This window comes from Triticum aestivum, chromosome 7D, assembly GCF_018294505.1.
Source record: "Triticum aestivum cultivar Chinese Spring chromosome 7D, IWGSC CS RefSeq v2.1, whole genome shotgun sequence".
NCBI lineage: Eukaryota > Viridiplantae > Streptophyta > Magnoliopsida > Poales > Poaceae > Triticum > Triticum aestivum.
This window is the reverse complement of record NC_057814.1, coordinates 515,905,000-515,909,839: the sequence shown is the minus strand read 5'-3', so window position 1 is coordinate 515,909,839 and position 4,840 is coordinate 515,905,000. Positions and strand designations below refer to the sequence as shown.

General features: G+C 41.7%; 1 pseudogene; it reads right to left on the bottom strand.

Moving 5' to 3' along the window:
- Positions 1-301: 301 nt before the first annotated feature.
- Positions 302-1,881, bottom strand: LOC123168673 (exopolygalacturonase-like; annotated as a pseudogene).
- Between the last annotated feature and the right edge of the window lie 2,959 nt (positions 1,882-4,840).

The window sequence follows — 4,840 nt, the reverse complement described above, 5'->3', positions numbered from 1 at the left end:
ACGGCCTCGTTGAAACATACATATATACAAGAGAACAAAGAGACATATAGGTGTCACAATTCTATTGGATAAAAAAATTGACTGAAAGCCAATTATATTTCAGTCAGATGTTAAACAGACAGTCCCACTTTATCAAAGGAAACGGGACAACACACAGAAATTGCTCATGCTAAACGAACGCATCGTTTGGGCACGCGCTAAAGAAAACTCACAAAGCTTAGAATTTGTATCAAAAGGATTAGCAGTTAGATGTGAGATGACTAATTCTCATCTAGATGAGAATTAACAAAACAGAAACTAAAAAGATGATCTCCTCGAGCGGCCGGGATCGCGAAAAAAGAAATGAAAAAGAGAGAGAAATTAGAACACTTGGTACATCCGAAATACGGAGAAAAGAAATCATGCCGCGCATGTGTTGGCCTTGTCGACTCCCGTGGCGGTGACCTTGGCGTGGGTGCAGACAGCCATGGTCTTGTTGTTCGTGCCGGAGTACTCGATCTTGACGTCGGACATTGTGATGCCTTCGCAGGGCTTCTTCTCGGAGCAGAGCAGGCTGACGGCCTCGGGGGTGGAGGAGGTGCCGGTGATGTTTTTGAACGAAACGTCCTTGACGGTGACCCTGTCGGCGTCGCTCTTGGAGGTGCAAAGTTTGTTGGGGCAGTACTTCTGGTCGATGATGATGGGGTTGCCCGAGTCCTCCATCTTGATGTTCTCGTAGGTGATCTTGGATGCTACGAGGGGCGACTGGGCGTCCTCGTACGACTTGATGCGGAGGCCGTTGCTGGAGCCCTTGAGCACGCAGTTTTTGACGGTGATGTCGGTCACGTCCTTCTCGTCCTTGTACCTCCCGAGGCTGCCAATGCCGATGCCATGGCCTGGGCCGCAGGTGACGCCACTGATGTTGACTCTTGTGGTGCCGGGGCCCATGGAGATGCAGTTGTCGCCAACGCCGATGGTGGTGTCGATGATGCTGACATTGGACGAGTTGCCCATGTGGATGCCGTCGGTGTTGGGGCTGTCCCCGGGCGCGGTCACCTTCACGTCCTTGACGGTCACGCCCTTGCACTGGAAGATGTTCATGTGGAAGAACTTGGAATTGATGATAGAGATGCCTTCGATGAGCGCGTCGTCGCAGAAGTCCAGCACCAGCGACTGCATGCATGCATGCACATTTACGTACGTAAGAATATAACAGCATTTCTTCAATAATAGTAAAAGAAATATATACGCACGGATATATAATTTATTACTATATAATGTTATGCACGCGTACGTACGTTTGGCAATATCTTGCAGTTGTAGTTCTTTTGGCAGCTGTTTTTCGTCCAGACGGCCTTGCCCTGACCGTCGATGTTGCCTTTGCCGGTGATGGAGAGCTTCTTCACGCGCATGATCTCGATCCAGTTAGACTTGAACTTGGCCAGGTCGTTGGAAGCTAGCAGGTTGCCTTCCAGCTTGATGGTGAGTCCGTCGCCCTTGCACGGCCCCGTGAAATTCAGAGCTCCAGTCAGGAAATCACCCTCGGGGATGATGATGGTTGGGTTCCCGGTGCTACCGCATGCCGAAGCCCATGCCTCCTCCAACGCCTGCATGCAATTGCAATGCAATCCACCACATGATCCATCGATCCATCATCATTCTTATATTCTCTCTCCTTCAGCACGTACGTACCTCGGTGCAGTCCGTTGTGCCGTCGGGCTTGGCGCCGAGCTTGGTGATGTCGTCCCGCCCGGACCGGACGCCGCCGGACCATCTGCGCTCTCCTTCTTCTCCGCCTTGCCTTTGGCGGCATATGCCGCGCTCACCACCGCCAGGAGCAACAAGACTCTCATCGCAACGTTTCTGAACACCATTTTGGCTGTGGAATCCTCCTCGATCCTTGATCCTTTTCAGGCCAGGAGCTTCAGAGCCCAACCTTATATACACATCTGTTCAGGGGGGACAGGTGTTCGGTTTAATTATTCGCTATGCTTATGGCAATCATGCTCATTTGCTATTTTCAGGTTGTGGTTGCCGGCTAAACCGGGTTGCTGTCCGCTGGTTATTTTTGGATCACCTTTGCTACTTCGATTCCATGTTGCTTTCTCGTATTATCTCTCAAAAAAAAACTCCATCTCATACATGGGATACAACACCTCCCCAACATTTCATCCCAAATAAGGTGTTGTAGGCACGGGAAATGAAAATAAAAATGAGAAGAAAAACGAAACTAAAACATAAATGGGACAATCACATCTTTACCTACTAATAAAGTGGCTATCGCTTCTGGTCGTCCGTCATTAAAATTACCCTCTAAGTTGATAAAAATTACCCACCAATGCCATCCGTACATGAGGAAACGATTCAATTTTTCGGACCAAAAGTCGCCGCCCCCTTCGTTATTTTATACAGGCGCGATGAGTAGAAAACACGAGACGATGAGCAGCAGACTGGTTGGCGGGTCTCTCACGTAGCGACGAGACCACGGTTCGATCCCCAGCCTCCACACTGTTTATTTTATTTTCTTTTCTCATTCTGTTTTCTTTCTTCTTTAAATTAATTCGGGATTTTAATATTCTAAAATTTGCGAGTTTTCAAAAAACAATTTTGAGAAATTATAAAATATATGTGAATTAAAAAAATAGAAAATCATAAAAAATTTGCAGATTCAAAAAATGTTGGTGGTTTTGTAAAACTGTTCGCAAAATTATAAATAAATCACAATTTGGAAAAAATGGTCGGGAAATAAATCATGTTCATATTCGGGAATCTGAAAAAAAATATGTTCATGACAATTTAGAAAATGTTCACAAATTCCTGCAAAAAAATTGTTCACAAAAATAAAAATAAATATTTGTTTTTAAAATTTGTTCCCCAATTTTTTTAAAAATTCATCGATTCATAAAATGTTTGTTGGTTCAAAAACTTTTAATGAATTCAAAACCGGTTTGTACATTTAATTTTTTTTCTAAAAAAACTAATGTTCATGATTTTGAGAAAATCAAAAATTTCAAACAAAAATGTTCGTCGATTCGAAAAACTGTTCACTGATTCAAAAGTATTTTATGTCTAGGATTTGATTAGTTTTTCGGAAGTCTTTATATGTCTTGGCGTTGGGAGTAGTTCGTGGTCAATGAGATTTGTTTTTAAAGTTTTAAAGGTTCTCTTGCGCAACATAATGACAAGTGTGGTATGCACTGGCAAACTCATAGCCTTGGGATTACTGTGTCGAATGCATTGTGATCACGTGGACATCGCGACCATCATCGGCTAGGATGAGAATGGCAACATGGCGAGCCACTATGTTAAAATAGAGTATGCTCATATATCAGGATATTGAGTCATACTTAGTTGGTTAGCCATAATTTTTTGTCTCCCGTTACAACGCACGGGCATATTTGCTAGTTAAAATAAAAAGGATACAAAACAACAAAGAGAAAGAAAAGGAAAATATTTTTGCTGTTGTGCTTTTAAAAAGGTTCATCGTGTATTTTAATATTGTGCATACAAAAAAGGTAATCTTGTATTTAATCAATATTCACAGGTATTCGTGGTTATTTTTGGATCACTTTTACTAATTCTATTCCAAGTTGGCAAGTTGCTTGTGTCTCAAAATTCAGCTCCATCTCTTTCTTATATTTCTCTCGAAAAGAGCTCTATCTGGTACATGGGACATAGGAGCATCTCCAACAGATCCCGGATACTTCATCTGAAATAGTGTGTTTTAAGCATGGAAAATGAAAATAAAAAGATGAAGAAAAAATAAACTATAAAATAGTGTGGTTGGATGGTTAGGTGGACAGTAGTATTTCCTAGCCCATCAGGGTTCAAGTCCTGATGCTCACATTTATTCCTGGGTTTATAGGATCTCCGGCTATGCGTGTTCAGCGGGAGGAGATGTTCCTATCGAATACGAGACGCCTTTGGTGACTTCGTCAATCTCAAGATGATATGCCGGTTCAGTCTCTCGGAGGTGCTCATAGAGGTAAGATGTACGTGTATGTTCATAAAGATGAATATGTGCGTATATATAAGCGCCTGCATCTGTACTGTGTCTCAAAAAAAAGTACAAAACAAAGAGAGAGAAAAAGGAAAATCATATACCTATAAATAATAAATGTAAATGCTTCGAAGTATAATAAAGGAAAATAAGAAAAAAGGAAAAGGTGAAGGAAAAATAAACGAGTAACACAAGTAAAGCTACACGTACGGGGATTTTACAGGCTCTTACGGAGTTGATCCAATATGGCACTTTATAATTGGGTGTCAATTGAGGAATTAAATGGGCATGTTTAGTTTATTGGAAGGTGCCCGTCAGAGCCTGTAGGAGATCATTTTTTAAGCAGCACCCTGCCAAACAGAGTCTATATCTCCTCTGTTGAGAGATATATGGCTCCCTCGCCTACAGACCACCCGGTCTGGGCTAGCCCAGTCAATACGAAGGGCCGGGGTAGTCTTTTCCTGCCTTCTCATTCGCTCGCCCCGTTTTTTACATGGTTTTACTTGAAACAGTAATCGGATGGTTTCGATACTTCTTGGGGTCAATACTTCCTTTATTTTACCTTTTTAATATTTAATATTTTCATTCTTTGTTGTAATTTTTTATTTTCCTCTATCTCTTTCTTTTGCTGTGTTTTTAAAAAGGTTCATCGCGTATTTCAATATTGTGCATACAGAAAAGGTGCTTGTGTATTTAAACGATATTCACATGTATTGCAAAATGTTCAACATGTATTTGAAAATTATTCATCATGTATTTAAATAGTATCCATCATGTATTACAAGATTTACATCATGCATTAAAAATAATATCCATCATGTATTACAAGATGTACGTCATGTATTACAAGATGGACGAATT